The sequence below is a fragment of the Uranotaenia lowii genome, chromosome 2, assembly GCF_029784155.1.
Source record: "Uranotaenia lowii strain MFRU-FL chromosome 2, ASM2978415v1, whole genome shotgun sequence".
Taxonomy (NCBI): domain Eukaryota; kingdom Metazoa; phylum Arthropoda; class Insecta; order Diptera; family Culicidae; genus Uranotaenia; species Uranotaenia lowii.
Window position 1 is genome coordinate 342675767 of NC_073692.1, and position 19120 is coordinate 342694886.

The 19120-nt window shown below is 36.4% G+C and overlaps 1 protein-coding gene across 3 annotated transcripts in view; it reads left to right on the forward strand.

The window, feature by feature from the left end:
• Positions 1-19120, forward strand: part of LOC129748868 (uncharacterized) — a 505296-nt gene that overhangs the window by 338390 nt on the left and 147786 nt on the right. The window lies entirely within an intron of this gene.

Genomic DNA, 19120 nt, shown 5'->3' on the forward strand with positions numbered 1-19120 from the left:
TTGGACCACGCTCTCCACAACTGGCGGCAAGCGGCCGAGAAATAGAGACCACTGTTAGAAGTTGTGCCGTGCTTCTTATGACCGTGATGTTTGCCGCCGGAGGCTGGTGCACGAGATGCGCGCACGTTCCACGCTCCATTGAGTTCTTAAATTGAAACATATTCAACTGTCAGAGATTGTACCGATTTCAGTAACGACCGAGCCGCGACCGGATGGAGTGGACGCGAGGCGGCGCATAACTAAAGCGGGACCCATCGTCACCGATCGCGGGATCGCACATTGGGTTGAAAGGTTTGAATCTGCTGGATACAAATTTTTAAGGGTATCCACCAATTTGATTAAAAACTCTGGTTTACCACCTCTAAGAATGGAAGGTAAAATAAAACCATCATCCTTCATCGTTCCAAAAGTCCCACTGTGACTCAGGTTCCCCCAAAAAGTTCTCCGGATGCTGGTGTGGCGGCTTCTTTGCTGCAACCCCGCACAGCAGGTCGCTGAATGCGATTTGTTTAATTTTTTGCTGCTGCAACAGGCAGCATTCTTCTATTGAAAAGCGGCGCGCAACGCGCTCGATCAATGAAACTCAACGCCACGATCAACACGCCAAATCTGACCTTTTTCGTTGCATCTACCGACTCTGACCGCATGCGATGAAATGGACCCACAGCAACCGCCGACGCCGCCACTTATGTTTACCTGCCTAAATAGTATGTGCCAGGCTACTAGATTTGTGGTACCGGGACCTTTCGGAAGTGTGGCCACCCTGGTGGCAAATTTGCAACCCGCCAACCACATACTTGAATCGAACCGAAATCACCCACAAAGGTCTCGCAGACCGTTGAATGGATGAATGGCAAATGCCGACCATTCGATCGATATTTCAATTGGCCGGTAACGAGCTATTTCACCAGCTTATCGATCCCGATGGACAGGTTTCGAGTTTTCGAGGCTGAACAATTGCTCCACGCGGAAAGACTGATTGAGGTCCCCGAAGTGATCGAACGGAAGGGTAATTGATTGGACGTACGACAAATAGTCATCGGTTGTTGCTGGATGATAACTTTAAAGTTAAGGGTAAACCTAAAGAAAAACGACAATCTTTAAAGATCCTCTATAGTTAACTTTTCGTTGATTTTAAGTACTGATCCACCAAACAAATAAAAAAAATTGTGTAAACACTGAAAACCTTTGTCTTTCAGAAAGAACATGTTAAGATTATGAAATTTTATTGACGGATAGACAGTGAGAAAAAAATAAAGATGGTGGAACAGGAGCGTCTAAATTTTTGTTGATGCATTATAATCAAGTCCCAAATTTTTTTTAAGCACGTGCCAACTTCTATGAAGTGTTAGATTCAGATAGAGTTGCATCTATCACCTTACATTAGGATCGTTCGCCCCACAAGCGGTTGTGTTTATAATTCTTCCGAATCCGGCTCGAAGGACCATATAAAAAATTGCTCTTGATGGCACAGACGACATCGACATGTATTTCGACACTGATAAAACACGTATTCTTTCTCAAAATTTCAACAAATTGTGGCCGTTCAAATGTCTTCAATTTCCTCCGTAGCCAACAGTTATTCCAGAACGTTGGCCCAAGAGATCGGAAACGGGATCCGGCAACAAACGTTAAAACGAGAGGCGGATGCCCCTTTTTTATGAGACTATGACGAGAATAGAGCCGGGCAAGACGGGATTCTTTGCGTTCCATTTAAACTGCGCCACAGCAAGCAGCAGCTAGCCGTAGCCGTTGATCCAGAACAGATGATCGATAATAAAGAGGTTATTAATTTGTACTACTGGGAGCTGTAGGCAGTAGGTTGCGGATGTGTATTTCGATGAGCAAGTAGGTACTTGTTCCTCTACTTGTATATATAGCTACGTGCGAACTCGCGCAAGCTGAGAAGAATGCACTCCAGCACCAGTTCTGCCAACATCTGGAATCTACTTTGTACAAACGACGTGTTGTAACAGTCATCTTTTCCTCCTGTTGTTGCCTCCTTTTAGTTGTCTTTTTTTCGTCTGCCAGCTCGAGAGCTGAGAAAATTGAGGAGGCATAAAATGAATGCAGCCAAATGTTACTCATGCATTCTTAGTTCTTAAAATCCTTAGGCGACGGGTTTTGGCAGCTGGTTTTCATCAAAAATTAGCCTAAGCTGCAAAGGCTTAAACGACCTAAGCGTGAAGCAGAGTTGCAAGAGAGCCGGTCAATCATCATTTGGACCTTGGACCAAGCAACTGACACTAAAACGATTGCTGCGGAAATTATTCCAAGCGAAGACATCCGAGACTCTTCGTTTGGAGCAGGACAATGCCCCAGATTGTTTGTTCGTCTGTTTCTAGATCAACGTTTTGGATTCCAGCCACTTTTTTGGCACTGCCGGACTTGGACGTCTCGTTCATATTTTTGTTGACGACCGGCTAATCCAGAAGCCGGTTTCGTTCAGGATTTGGGATCCATGCAAAAGCACCGTGGAAAATTTAATAAAAACATGTGACTTGGCGAGATTCTAAGATTAATGATGACGACCGGGGTAACACACGGGATTAAATGGTATTTAGAATTCATTCATTAGCCAATCATCATCCGGGGCTGTTTTGAGGCAGACTGATTTATACAAACCTTTTTCTGAAGTGATATTTGTCGAAGCTTGTTTTTTTTTGCGTTGAAAGAAGATCATGTTGAAAGGTCTGTTTCGTTGCTAAATAAGTTGAGAATTCTTAAGTGGCTGGATTGAAAAACAGCATGTTCGTGAATTCAAAAGCTTTAGGTGCCATAAGAAGTTTGAGACAAACGAATACTTGTTGGATTTAAGTTGATTGCAACGACAACTATCAACTCGTAACTTAAGGTTGTCAGAATTTTTAATCATTTTTCCGGGCCGGATAAATCTAGGCTATTTTATCTAAAAATCTGGAAAAATCTGAGCATTTGATTTCACAGTTATCTTCCGTCAATTCGGGTAATATCCGGGCAAATTTTATTAAAAAAACGGATGAGAACAATGAAAACTTATCCATTAGCACATGTTGAATTGCATTTTAGGGTCCTTGAAAACTCTTTCATGGGTATTATTATAAGAAATACTCAAAAAATTTCGATTTGGATGCATAAATTATACAAATTTTTTGTTTAGCAAATCAAGTTTGTTAATCCGGGCAAAATCTAAGTGCAATCCAATGTTTTAAATTAATTGGGTTCGGAACAAGTTTCTTTAAGTTCTTGATCCTCAATAAAAAAAGAAATAAGTGTTGTACATCATTGCCAAGAAAAACATTTGAAATTAAATTTTGTGTGTTCTGTAACAAAGAAAAGAAAATGATTTTGAAAATACAAATGATATGGTTGGATCGGAAGAACCAACACAAAGAGTGTTCTAAAGGTTAACTTTAAGAATTTCCGTTGGATCGGGAGGACCTACATGAAGAGTGTTGTGAAGGTTCACTTTAAGAATTTCTGCTGGATTGGGAGGAATAGCACAAAGAGTGTTCAGAAGGTTCACTTAACAAATTTCTGTTGGATTGGGAGGACCAACATGAAAGTGTTCTGAAGGTTCACTTTCTCAATTTCCGTTAGATCGGGAGGACAAACACGAAGAGTGTTCTGAAGGTTCATTCAACAAATTTCCGTTGGATTGAGAGGACCAACATAATAAGTGTTCTCAAGGTTCACTTAACGAATTTCCGTTGGATCGGGAGAACCAGTATGAAGAGTATTTTGAAGGTTCACTTTTAAAATTTCCGTTGGATCAGGAGGACCAACATGGAGAGTGTTCCGAAGGTTCACTTTAAGAATTTCTGTTAGATAAAGAGGACCAATATGAAGAGTTTTCTGAAGGTTCACTTTAAGAATTTCTGTTGGATTGGGAGGACCAACATGAGTAGTGTTCTGAAGGTTCAATTTCTGAATTCTGTTGGACCGGGAGGACCAACCTGAAAAGTGTTCTGAAAGTTCACTTTGAGAATTTCCTTTGGATCGAGAGGACCGTCATAAAGAATGTTCCGAAGGTTCACTTTACGAATTTTCGTTGGATCGGGATGACCAACATGAAGAGTGTTCTGAAGGTTCACTTTAAGAATTTTCGTTTGATCGGGAGGACCAACATAAAGAGTGTACTGAAGGTTAACTTTAAGAATTTCTGTTGGATCGGGAGGTCCAACATGATGAGTGTTCTGAAGGTTCACTTTAAGAATTTCTGTTGGATCGGGAGAACCAACATGAAGAGTGTTCTGAAGGTTCACTTAACGAATATCCGTTGGATCGGGAGGACCAACATGAAGAGTGTTCTGAATATCACTTTCTTAATTTCCGTTGGATTGGGAGAACCAACATGAAGAGTGTTCTGAAGGTTCACTTTAAGAATTTCCCTTGGATCGGGAGGACTAACATGAAAAGTGTTATGAAGGTTCACTTTAAGAATTTCTGTTGGATTGGGAGGACCAACATGAAGAGTGTTCTGAAGGTTCACTTAACAAATTTCCGTTTTGTCGAGAGGATCAACATGGAGAGTGTTCTGAAGGTTCACTTAATGAATTTCCGTTGGATCGGGCGGACCAACATGAAGAATGTTCTGAAGGTTCACTTGAAGAATTTCCGTTGGATCGGGAGGACCAACATGAAGAGTTTTATGAAGGTTCCCTTTTAGAATTTCTGTAGGATCGGGAGGACCAACATGAAGAGTGTTATGAAGGTTCACTTTACGATTTTCCGTTGGATAGGGAGGACCAACATGAAGAGTGTTCTGAAGGTTCACTTAAAGAATTTCTGTTTGATCTGGAGGCCCAACATGAAGAGTTTTCTGAAGTTTCACTTTATGAATTTCTGTTGGATTGGGGGAAGCAACATGAAAGTGTTCAGAAGGTTCACTTTTTGACTTTCAGTTGGATCGGGAGGACCAACATGAAGAGTGTTCTGAAGGTTCACCTTAAGAATTTCTTTTGGAACGGGAGGACCAACATGAAGAGTGCTCTAAAGGTTCACTTTATAAATTTCCGTTGGATCGGGAGGACCAACATGAAGAGTGTTATGAAGGTTCACCTTAAGAATTTTCATTGGATCGGGAGAACCAACATGAAGAGTGTTCTGAAAGTTCACTTTCTAAATTTCCGTTGGATCGAGAGGACCAACATGAAAATTGTTCTTATGGTTCACATCAAGAAATTCCGTTGGATCGGGAGGACCAACATGAAGAGTGTTCTGAAGGTTCAATTTAAGAATTTCCGTTGAATCGGGAGGACCACCATGAAGATTGTTCTGAAGGTTCATTTAACGAATTTCTGTTGGAGCGGGAGGACCAACATAAAAATTGTTCTGAAGGTTCACTTTAAGAATTTCCGTTGGATCGGGAGGACCAACATTAGGAATGTTCTGAAGGTTTACTTTAAGAATTTCAGTTCGATCGGGAGGATCAACATGAAGAGTGTTCTGAAGGTTTATTTAAAGAATTTCCGTTGGATCGGGAGGACCAACATGAAGAGTGTTCTGAAGGTTCACTTTATAAATTTCTGTTGGATTGGGAGGACCAACATGAAGAGTGTTTTGAAGGTTTACTTCATGAATTTCCGTTAAATCGAGAGGACCAACATGAAGAGTGTTCTGAAGGTTCACTTAACAAATTTCCGTTGAATCGGGAGGACCAACATGAAGAATGTTCTACAGGTTCACTTTAAGAAATTCTGTTTGATCGGGAGGACCAACATGAAGAGTGTTCTGAAGATTCACTTTAGAAATTTCTTTGGATCGGGAGGACCAACATGAAGAGTGTTCTGAAGATTAAGCTTATAAATTTCCGTTGGATTGGGAGGACCATTATAAAGAGTGTTCCGAAGGTTCACTTTACGAATTTCCGTTGAATCGGGAGGACCAACATGAAGAGTGTTCTGACGGTTCACTCTAAGAATATCTGTTGGATCGGGAGGACCAACATGAAGAATGTTCTGAAAGTTCACTTTCCAAATTTCCGTTGGATCGGGAGGACCAACATGAAGATAGTTCTGAAGGTTCACTTAATGAATTCTTGTTGGATCGGGCGGACCAACATTAAGATTTTTCTAGTTCACTTTTAGAATTTCTGTTGTATAGATAGGACCAACATTAAGAGTGTTCTAAAGGTTCACCTAACGAATTGCCGTTTGATCGGGAGGACCAACATGAAGAGTGTTCTGAAGGTTCACTTTAAGAATTTCCGTTGGATCGGGAGGACGAACATTAATAGTGTTCTGAAAGTTCACTAAACGAATTTCCGTTGGATCGGGAGGACCAACATAAAGAGTGTTCTGAAGGTTCAATTTATAAATTTCCGTTGGATCGGGAGGACCAACATGAAGTGTGTTCTGAAGGTTCACTTTAATAATTCCTGTTGGATCGGGAGGACCAACATGAAAAATGTTCTGAAGGTTTACTTTAAGAATTTCTGTTGGATCGGGAACGAAGAGTGTACTGACGGTTCAATTTAAAAATTTCTGTTGGGTCGGGAGGACCAACATGAAGAATGTTCTGAAGGTTCACTTTTTAAATTTCCGTTGGATCGTGTGTAAAACAAAAAAGAACGATACATGCCTCGTTATGATTCGCTGGTTAGGGAGGTTTTGCAAAATGAGTTTCATAATAAAATGTAAACTGAAGGCTTCTTCAAGAGCATTGATCGAAAATTAAGAGGTTCAACAGAAAGAGTTGAGACAGAAGGTCCTTAACTTCGAAGTCGTTGGAACGGGGGACCGAAATCAGAAATTAGAAAAGGAAAAAAGGAGGGTTAGATCGAGTGGTCCAAATGAATATTTATCGAAATGAAATGAGATGATATTTACAATCATCAAACGTTTTTAATTTTTCATAAAGACATTTTTACATAAAATTTAAAACAAATATATTAAAAAAAACTTCGGTCTGTAGTTTGAGTAAGACGGATAATATAGAAGGTAAAAATAAACGATAGCCATTCTTTGACGTTCTGGTGAGGGAAAGAGACATTGAACGATGATACTGATCAGGATCAGATGCGCAATCAACAAAAAATAGCGTTGATTACCGAATCCAGTCAGACCTTGAGATGGAATGTTAGCTTGAATAAGGATGCAAAATATATCAGAAAATGAAAAAAAAAAATACGAGTTTTGTTTCAGTGTTTATATTTTTGTGTTAAGGGGAGATGTGTAGCGAATTATTGCGAATGCCAATGAGCAGGCAGCTCAGTTCACGAAGCAACATCAGTGAGACCAGTCGTGTGTCAAGCCGTCGTGTGATAAACCAATGTTCCACAATAATCTTAACGTCATATGTGTAGGAAGTTCGAAACTGCTGAAACTAAACCTCCAGAATAATGACGATTGATTCCGGTAACAGGAGCAAGATTTTCTGCTCCTGGCAAAACATTGTTTGTTTTGATTCTTCTTGCTATGTCCAATTTGCAATTGATGATTGCTGAGAACAATAGGACGGTGATGATGATGACAGTACAAATGTTTACATCATCACACTTTTAAGCGAGTCAACTCAAGCTAGGTTAGTGGTGTTGCCAGAAATTTTGAGTAGAAGTAACAAATTACTCATTGAGGAATGAGTACTTTCCCGGTTAAAATGTTATCGCTTATGTAACGGGTAATTATAAAAGATTTGTCAACCAAATATGAATAAAAGATTACTGTACTCTAAGACTGAAATTTGCATTGTAATTGCGTTTTCAACAGAAACATTAGTGAAGATTACAGGAAACGTGAGTAATTCCATTTCTAAGAAATTCCCTTTTGTTTTTACACACTACGTCCATTTTTTTTTCACTGACTCAATAACATCAGTCAGTTTAAACTTTCTTTATCATGTTTTGGAAGACAAAAACATTGTTCAAAATCAACTGTTGGGAAAACCTGACTTTAATAGACACCGACCAATTTCTAGCATTTTGAAACAATCAAGGGTTCTAAAGCTCAAGCAAACTTTACCCCGTTTGAAGATCATAATTTGCCTCCTCCTCAAAAAACCATTCATAATTTGGCTGAAGAGATACACTCGACAGTCATTACAACTCGAAACTTGAAGTAGCAATTTAGTACCACCAACACCGAATGGACGTAGTTCGTTACTTTGTAGAACGATTTGATTTGCTGCTACTGTTTCTGCCCACTGAATGCTTATTTCTGTGAGCCAATTTGCCTGGCTCCTCGTTTCTTAGACTAAAAATGTATGGGAGTTGGTCGGTTGCAACAAGCAACCGAAATTAAAAACCCCCGAACGATCATTAAACAAATAAAATGGCACATTTTACTGCCCAACGAACAATTACCAAATGATTTCCTCCGAGCTCGAAGGTGGGCCATCTGTAGCTCACATTTGAATGAAAACTTTAAACAAAAAAGAGTTAAAAAAAGTTTATATTGCCATCTAGAAACAAGGAATGGGACATGTTCTATGTAGTCACATATCTTGGGGCAACCAACAACCTACCTAAAACATACATTCTAGGGAGGAAACGATTGAACCGACAATAAAGATGTAACAATCAATGGACCTGGCAGCAGTAGAGCTAATCGTTTGGGATGTGGAGCCCCCCGTTAAATGGGCATCATTATTTTCATTGTCAAATTATTTGAAATAAGGCATAGATCTTCATCTTCTCTGCCGCTCGATTGGTCCACCGTTCGTCGTCGTCTCTGTCCTAACATAGTTGCTCCGACTGACTCCAACTGGCTGAAAGATTCTGCTGCTTCAGTCGCCGTCTGCGCCAGGGTGTTACGGCGAGATGGCGGCAGTTATTGCAGCAACAACGATTCTGACACCTACGCGTGTGTTTGGGGTGATGAGTTGTTGTTGCTGCTTGTCGTTTTTCGCCCGTCAGCCCCCCTCCTCAGGGGGATTGTTTCGCCCAAGAAGCAACCAAATTAAATACGGTTGGAGGTGTTGAACGACTACGACGATGAACCATGCAAATCGCACCATTCCGGCGCGCAAGAATGAAAATGCCACAACCGACCGGCACCGGATGAATCTTTCGGAATCGTTTTTTCGTGAGGTCTTTAGGAAGCGTTCTGGGGACGATGGGGGCAATGTGCTTGCTGAAAATTTATTAAATTTATGAGAGTTGTTTATCTTCAAAAAATGTACAAAATTGTCGAAGACATGAAAGTATTCTGAACTGAAACTTAAAAGATATTGGATCAGGGAAATATACCTCTAGGGCGTTTTACTCTGTAAAAAAAAGTATGTAACAGGTCTCACGAACTTAACTTGCTTTGGAGGCTTCAAAAAGATTCAATGTCTTCGACAAAGTTATTGAACTGAAGAAAATAAACATTATTGACAATAAACCAAAGCTGAAAGAACTAAAACTTCAGAGTTATTGCCACTGAGAAATATACCTCCTACGGCGATCTTAATAAGATTCTCTATAACTAATTTATGGAAGCTTCTAAAATACTCAATGTCTTTGACGAAGTTGTTAAGCTTAAAAACCACACACAATTGACGAAGCTACCGAAGTAGAATAAACTTGATATTGAGAAATATTTCTGTAGGTATAAGGATGTTTGACTCTTAACATAAACTCTAAGCTAGAAGAATATACATAACTTGCTTTGCGGGCATTAAAAAAATTCGGTATATTCGACAAAGTTGTTGAACTTAAGAAATTACATACAATTTAAGAATAAACCAAAGCTGAAAAATTTCAAACTTAGGAGTTATTGCCACAGAGAAATATACTTGCTACGGCGTTTTACCTTAAGAAGATTTCCAATAACTAGCTTATGGAAGCTTCAAACAGAGTCAATGTCTTGAACAAAGTTGTAAAAAAAAACGAACACACAATTGGCAAAGTTTTCAAAGAAGAACAAACTAAAAATTGAAAAATATTTCTACAAATAAATGTACCCCTTATGGTGCTTGACTCTTAGAATAAATTCTTAAATAGTATTTACGAAGTATTCTTTGCAGGTTTCATAAATTTAACTTGCTTTGGGGGCTTCAAAAAGATTCAATGTCCTCGACAAAGTTGTTGAACTAAGGAAAATACACACAATTGAAGAATAAAGAAAAGCAGAAAAAACTCAAACTTCAGAGTTATTGCCACAGAGAAATATACCTCCTATGGCGATTCACCATGATAAGACTCTCTATAACTAACTAATGGAAGCTTCTTTAAGACTCAATGTCGTTGATAAAGTTGTTAAGATTATGAAGCAGAAGAATAAACTCAATGTTGAAAAACATTTCCACAGATAAATATACCCCTGATGGTGTTTGGTGTCTTAACAAATATTCTAAAGTAGCATTTGCGTAGTATTCTTTAACGGGTCTCACGAATTTAACATGCTTCGGCGGCTTCAAAAACATTCGATGTCTTCGACGAAGTTGTTGAACTTAAGAAAATACACACAATTGAAGAATAAACTGAAGCAGAAAAAACTCAAAATTAAGAGTTATTGCCACTGAGAAATATACCTCCATCGGCGTTATACCTTATTTAGATTCTCTAGAACGATTTAATGGAAGCTAGAAAAGACTCAATATTGGAAAAAATATTTCTACGGACAAATATACCCCTTATGGTGTTTGACTCTTCACATTTATATATTTTAAAGAGATACTACGCAAAGTATTTGACAGGTCTCACAAATTTAACTTGCTTTGGAGGCTTCAAACACATTCGATGTCTTCCACAAAGTTGTTGAACTTAAGAAAATACACACAATTGGAGAATAATCCAAAGCAGAAAAAACTGAACCTTAAGAATTATTGCCACTGACAAATATACCTCCTACGGCGTTAAACCTAAATAAGATTCTCTAAATCTTACTTATGGAAGCTTCTAAAAGACTCAATGTCTTCGACAAAGTTGTTAAACTTTGAAAACACACAATTGGCGAAGGTACCAAAGTAAAACCAACTCAATGTAGAAAAATATTTCTACAGTTAAATATTCCTCTGATGGTGTTTGACTCTTAACAAAAATGGCATTTGACAGGTCGCACGTAATTAACTTGCTTTAGGGGCTTCAAAATGATCCGACGTCTTTGAAAAACTGGTTAAACTTAAGAAAATACACACAACTGGAGAATAAATCAAAGCAGAAAAATCTCAAACTTCAGAGTTATTTGCACAGAGAAATATACCTCCTTTGGCGTTCTATCTTAATAAAATTCTCTATAACTATTGCCAAACTAAAGAGAACTAACAGTTTAATGTACCAACAGTCGATCAAAACGTTTATGATGAGCGTTTTGTTCCTTAGTACCCAGCCTTTGTGGCTGCCAAAAACGACCCGGCACGTAGAGTTTCGATTAGATAAATGGTGTCTTTCCGCTCGTTGTGATGCTAACCGTTCCTCGAACATCTTAGTTCACAACACAACTGGGCACAAAAGACCATCAAGAACTTTGACATTAGCCCCACGGCGCAGACCCGGTAGTAGCTGCTAGAAGTCAATAGGATAAGCGAAAAAAATCTACAACTTCTTTACCGGCTAAACGAAAGGAGAAACCCAGGGAGAGGAAACACAAAATCTATTCATCGTTTTCTTCTAAGTGGAACTCCCACACATATCGCGCGTACAAAGAGACGTTGGTTGCCGTTTGCTTTTTTATTGGTACGTGGTTTTGATTTGATATGTTTTATGGGGTTTCTAAATAGATCGACGGAAAAGTTCTGCTGTAAAACAAACTGAAATGCGAATCGAATGCTGCTGCTATCCGTAGCAGTAGCTTATATGGATTAGATTTGGCTGATTCAATTGTAGATTGAGCTAAGAACAAAGCTGAAACCTATCGTAAGTGGAAGGCATTGTAGAGATTCACTAAGACTTGCTGAAGAATAAATGAAGATTCATTCGAGAAGTTGAAGATAGGAATTCGTTGAACGTAGTCGACTTCTGATAAAGTTTAACAGTCTTTTATAACCTTGCTACTTAAAAAAAAATTCTAATTCCTTCATGGTCCTTCAAAGGTAGAAATTCTATTTTAATTATGTTCAAGCCTTTACAATTAACCTTTTATAAATTTTCTTCATGTTTCGCAACTTCTCCAAGGTTCAAACAAATAAAAAAAAGTATCCAACATCTCCAAGGAATTTGAAAAATCACCAAAACTTTTCTCACAGCCTCACCAGTACGGATTCGGAACTTTCATTCGAGAGGCTCGGCTCAGTCACGCTTTCGATTGGCAGAAACAACAGCTGATTCATTCACGGTCGCGGTGCCAAAATTGCCGGAGAGGGTGCCGTGCGCTGAATGAGCAATTTGAGCAGGGGGTTAATCACATCCGATCGATGGAGGTGGCCTTAAAATCGATACTCACGACGACGACGAAGTTTGTTTGATGGTAAAACACACTATCCACTCTCAAGACGATGGACAACATATAAAAATAAAAAATCCGAGAAGCGAGAAAGACATGTCAAAATCAAAGCCCATCTCGTTCGTTTCGTGATCGGAATCACTCTGTTTGGAGATTTTTTTTTAGTTTTATTTGCTTTTGTTTTGGATGAAACATTTTTTTCACGGTTGAGGCTGCTGAACCTTTCTCTCCATGGATTGTGGAAGATTTGCTCGAAGAACTGAGCAGTGGAGAAAGTGTTACAAACAGTGCTTTTGATTGGAATACAAAATTGTTGGATTTCATTCGAGTTGTAGTTTTCTTAAAACAATCTCATGGGTTCGCTTTCGTTTTTGACTTTTGGCTTTGTCCTAAAGAATTCCTAAAATTTTTACCCAACCGAAACCAGCAAAATGTTGACCTTAAGGGAATTCCTCGTATGTCACATTTCCATACTTTCCCAGGCCATTTAACGCAAACTGTTGTTTTAAATATTAATTACGATCAATTAACTAATTACGCAATGTCGTATGGTTCGGTCCGGTCCACTGAAGAGGATAAAAAACTCCCACAAATGGACAAAATCGAGAAGCTCTCGGATCGTCGTCGATCGTCGACGCTAAAGCCCAGAAGCAGAAAATCCACTAAAATTTAAATGCTTCGCTTAATGTTTCTCATCTGCCATCTTTCTTCCCTGCTTCGATTATGCGTACCCCATGAGTTCACGTCGTCTGGGATTTGGATAAATGTTGCTGGTGACTGTTAGTGTGGATTCTGCAGTGAAGGCCTTTCTCCAACGCAACGCTGCGGTTTATTTTCATCTGCTAAGACCCAACTGGCTTAACTGGTTTTTGGGCTCGAACCAGCAGAGATGCTTCAACAGTGATATCTCCGGCCACGGGGGGAAAAATTGCGCAAAGGTTTGTAGGGTTTTTGGGATCGCTGGGTTTATGGAATCGAACCTTCCGAGAAAGTGACCGTAACTAACTGGCTTCAAAAGAGAGTCAGTGGGGTTCGTTTTCGAATTGAAATTCTGCTTTAGAATTTTAAATTTTAATACAAAATATCGAATAAAATACTAACATTGTTTTGAAAATCTATCTTATGGGGTCAAATTTTTAATCTCAAATATTTTTGGAAGACATGAATTTATTCGAATTTTAATAAATTTAACTGCAAAAGCACTGAATCAGGAACCCTACTTGTTGGCAAGGTAAATATACCCAAACTGGGCCCCTAAGGCTTGGTTAACTAGTTTTCTCAAGATTATAATATATTATCCTTCCTGATATGTGCACCTTTGATTGTCCTTCGACAAATATGTATGCTTATTTACCTGGAATGCAGTACAAATTTGGCTTGGTTCAAAACTGTGGATTATTTGAGATAAATCCTTTCGAACTTTGGATTGAAATGCTCTTTGTTTTGGTCTCCGTTCCAAATTGGGGCCTTTTCTGTGTTCCTTACATTGGCCGTCTCTTGAAAAAAAAGCACCTCACTTAAACAACAACGGGAGGCATGAATTCGTTGATATGACGTATATGTGTAATTATATTATTGACAGTATATGTATGGCTCACCATGAACAAGAGAAAACTTTTCTTTTCCACTCGAAACTAAGCTTATATAGTTGTGTAGGTAGTAAGATGTAGAGATATGATGGATGACCTTAAAAACCTCATAAATCGTTACGCAAAACAAACCCCTTCCCCTACAATGAGAAAAATTAAAATAAGAAGCTAAGCTACTTTTTTACACTCGAAAACTTTGTTACGTTTCTGCCTTGAAAATTACACAATTCTATTAAAAAATGGAAAGTTTATCCTGCCTGCATTGTTATAATTATTATATCATGATTTTTTACTTAAAGAAAAGGTTTAATTCTTTGTTGTATTTATTATGCCTTTTTTTATATGCAAGTTGTAAAGAATGAAATAATCTAGTATTGTCAAAACAATTTACGTGATTTTAAAAATCATTAGGTCGATTCACACATTGCCTGACCTCACTGTTTCTGACATTTCGCGATTCCTGTTTTGATCCTCTATTTTTTCAATTCTACACGCTGAGGAAACATATAGGTCCTCATTAGATTCTCATTCACACGTTTTTGACAATAGTTCTCAGTTTTGGGATATAAAAAAATATAAAAAGAAATTATTTGTAAAAATAATAACGTTTTTAGTATCAAATAATGAAAAATAAGTATTTTTTAAATAGCAGAAAACAAATATTTTGGAATAAATGGATTAAAACTTGAAAGTTAAATTATCCGACGTTATTTTTATTCCTCATATCCCATAACAAAACAAAAATATATTAATTAGAAAGGGCAGTCTTTCAACTTTTATGGACAAATAGTTTCGTTTGTATTCATGAGGTTTTACTACTGAAATAGCTTAACTGTGCGGGTCCTCTTCTTTCTCTATTATTATCCATAATCCTTTTATCCTCATATCTTAAAAAATTTTAATAGTTCAGCCTTTTCTTTCAGCACGTTTACCGGAGAATTCTTCTGTTCCTAAATTGTCCCTGAAGTATGTGCATTAGTTTACAGCTTCCGTTCAAAATTACACTAGAAACTTTCGGACAATCGAATCGGTGCATTCGAATTCTTTAGAAGCCTTCACATTTGGACATTCGATGGGATTTTTTGTTTCAAGTAGAAGCGCTGCCTCAGAATATTCAATGAAAAGCGGGTTAGTCCAGAAGAAAATTATTGGAAAAAAGGTTTTTGAAAACGTGTTGAAACATTTTTATATACAAACCTCCTTTTCGATTTTTTTTTTGAATTTTCAACTATATTTCCATTTCCTGAGAGATTTCCGTCAAGAAATAAAAAAATGCGCTTTATTTAAATCTCAAAATGGGACTTTTCAATTTACTATCCTCAAACTGAGTTTTGAGATAATTTTTTTGACCGTGCAGCTATACGTAAAAAATCGTCACACCCCATTTTTCGATCGTAAAATTTTGTAAACAGGTCACACCCACAAAAGAAGTACGCTATCGTGAATCGACCCATGCATGTAAATTTCCGATTTTTTTTCAAATTTTTATTCATAATCATTTTTAAGTAATTTGTCTCTCAACCCTTTAAAACATAATCTTGTCTTAAAACAGCACTTTTTTGATTCTAACTATCTTGGAAACGTGAAGATATTTTTAGAGTTTTTAGTTCTCTTATGTTCTGCAAAATATTGAAAAATGTTCTTATGGTATTTTAATCACTGATACATAACTTATGGGCTAGAACTGGTGGAAGATGTACATCAATTTATGAAAATGTATTCAGTTTTTAAGAATAATATTTTTCGGAAATCGCTTTTTTTTTCGACAGAATTCAATTTTCTCACTAAATTTTTTGTTCAAATCGTTTATAAATATCCTCTCATCCACAGTAAAAAAAATACTTGGATGAAGTTTTCAAAATGTAAATGAAATAAGTTAAAATATTTTTTTTAAAAAGGGACAACTTGAAGAAGATGCTTATTTAAATTTATAGATCTAATATGTGACAAATTTGCTGATAAACATTCGGCATAGGATGTGCGCTTTGCTCCACATAAAGGTTTTGATTTCGCCCTGAAGAAGGTGCTGCAGGAACAATATGTGAACATCAGCTTACAAAGGGCAATTTTAAGATGATTCATGTTTCTTTCATGAGATAAAAATTCTACTTAACATCAGGTTGTCAGAATTTTTCTCTCCTGACAAAATCCGGGCATTTGACTTCAAAACTTGCAACCCATAAACCTGGAAAATTAGGTCAAATCCCAGAATTTATTCTTCAAAAATCAAGAAGGAAAACGCTTGAAATTTTTTTTATTGAAACACCTCAGTAGATTTTAAATGGTATGGTATTTATTAAAAAAAATCAACTGAAAAAATAATCGATTTTGGATACACAAATCAAAATTTATAGCAACTTTGTTTGAGATTTTTATTTGATTTTGGAAATAAAGTGAATAAATCCGAGCATTTTTCAACGAAATCCGGGCAACCAGGCAAGCTTAACTCTCTACTAAGCGTTAATCTTTCGAGGAAGCAAAGGTAGAAAGAGCACTATTTATGCCGTGACCGAGACTCGTTTTCATTACTTCTGGCTTAGAAGACTATCCTTTAGGGCTGAATTGATTGAAGTTTTTCTTCTAGGATTCATTATTTATAATTTTTGTCACCTGACCTGGGCTTTTTTAACCGTATTTTTGTGTTTTTGACAAACAGTTGATTTGTTTACTGAAAAAAGGTACTGGATTTTTTTTTAATTTTAGAATAAACGTACTTCAGTAGAAAAGAGGGGTAATATTTGCGCATTTTATTGTAATTTTTTTCCTGATCTACTCTTTTTTTTTCATAAATCATTATGATGTTTTCAAAAAAGTTGTAGATCATCACATTTTCAAAAACTTCGTTCCAGATGTCAAAGCTCTATCTTTTGAAACAACGTGTTTAAAAGACATTTTTTCAAAAACAAACTTCAAAAAACAAAAAATTCGTTTAACTTCTTTCGGAGCGAGTTTTGAGACCAACTTTGTGTGAGAGAGTTGTGACAATTGTAAAAATACACAACCTCATTGAAGGTGTCAAAATGCATATTTTTATTGTTCAATATCTCTGAAAATTTCAAACATAACAAAACAAAAATATATTCATTAGAAAGGGCAATCTTTCAACTTTGTATGCATGAGGTTTTACAACAAAGTCTTGGATGAATAAATTGTTTAGATACTTAGAAGATTAAGAAATTTGGAATGCTTTGATTTAAATTTTTAGATTAAACTGGACTATTCAGAATGAATGAAAAAAATCTTCTAAGGATCTAATCTTCTAAGGATGATAAACCTCAGTGCCCCGTCGCGAACTCTGCGATCTAATTCGTTGCTGTCACATCAAATCCACCGAACATCTTATGGCTACAATGAACCACTCAGTGCAATAATGCGTATGTTTCAGGATGCTGAGCACCTGCATCAGTTTGAAGAATCATCCAGCCGATTTATTCGTCGAATTCGTCAGTCCAAATTGTTTTACTAATTAGATTGTAACTAAACATATTCATTTAAACATTTATGTTCGATGAACTTAATTATAATAAACAAATAATAAAACAATGGATTCCAGAAAAAAAATTACTATTAGAAACTTGGAATGACCTTGAAATTTAGTAACATTCAAAGCACGAATGAGAAATTTTGTAATATTTTAACAAATGGAATGATTCATTTAAATAAAATTCATGTCTTGAAATATTTAACTTTGCAACTGAAACTTACGAAATTAAATAAAACTGATGTTCTTTAAAATCAAAAATTAAAAGAAACTGGAAACTTACATTTCTAGAATATTTGAATGTACACTGCCGGCCAAAAGTTTGGGATCACCCACTAAAAAACATGCAAATTTTGATCGTTCATATCTCAGCCGTCTTAGGACATATTGAAAATCTTCTGATCTCATTTAAAAGATAATGAGCAATAGCTATCTCGGAGGTATTTTGCCCAAATATAATGTTTTAGTTTTGAACTTAAAACTTAACCTAAAGTTATAACATTTTCAAAAAATCGCACTCAATATTTAAAGCCGATCATCTCGGGATAGGGTGGACCAAATCTCAAAATTTGAGTGGCATTAGAATTCCTGTTCTTTACTTCTCAAAACACAATCAAAAAATTTTGTGAAAAAATTCAAAAACGTATTTTTAATTAATAAAATAGACACTTGAGTTGTCGTCCAAAAGTTTGGGATCACCTCTTTGTATGGTGAGCTTGGGATCATTCTTATAAAAACATGCAAATTTATTTTATTCATATCTTTCTCATCTAACATCGTATTGCAGATCTGAAGGGTTCATTTGAAAGCTTAGAAATTGTTGTTTTTTAATAAATTCATTAAAAAATTATATTTTAAGGTGAGAACTATAAAAAAATCTGGGAACTTTCAAAAAAACAATCAATTTCAGGTGATTTTTTTATGGTTATCACTTCAAAATATAATTTTTGAATGAATTTATTAAAAAACAACAATTCCTTAGCTTCCAAATGAACCCTTCAGATCTGCAATACGATGTTAGATGAGAAAGATATGAATAAAATAAATTTGCATGTTTTTATAAGAATGATCCCAAACTCACCATACAAAGAGGTGATCCCAAACTTTTGGACGACAACTCAAGTGTCTATTTTATTAATTAAAAATACGTTTTTGAATTTTTTCACAAAATTTTTTGATTGTGTTTTGAGAAGTAAAGAACAGGAATTCTAATGCCACTCAAATTTTGAGATTTGGTCCACCCTATCCCGAAGTGATCGGCTTTGAATATTGAGTGTGATTTTTTGAAAATGTAATAACTTTAGGTTAAGTTTTAAGTTTAAAACTAAAACATTATATTCAGGCAAAATACCTCCGAGATTGCTATTGCTCATTATCTTTCAAATGAGATCAGAAGATTTTCAATATGTCCTAAGACGGCTGAGATATGAACGATCAAAATTTGCATGTTTTTTAGTGGGTGATCCCAAACTTTTGGCCGGCAGTGTATAGTGAAAGTATGCATTAGAGTTGAATAATTCTTAAACTTTTAAAGACAAGAATAATAAAATTTCAAAATAACAACATTTTTTATAATAAAATTGATTTTTCTTATTTATAAAAAGGAAATAACAAAAATTTATAGTTGTTGAAAAGTAGGAAATTTAAATTCTTGGATAGCTGGAAACATTGAGTGTAAAAAGCTTGAGAAACTGAACTTTTCGTAAGTATAAAATTTTGAAAGGTTGGAAACTTATAATTTTTTAGATATTCATTTTATTTTGAAA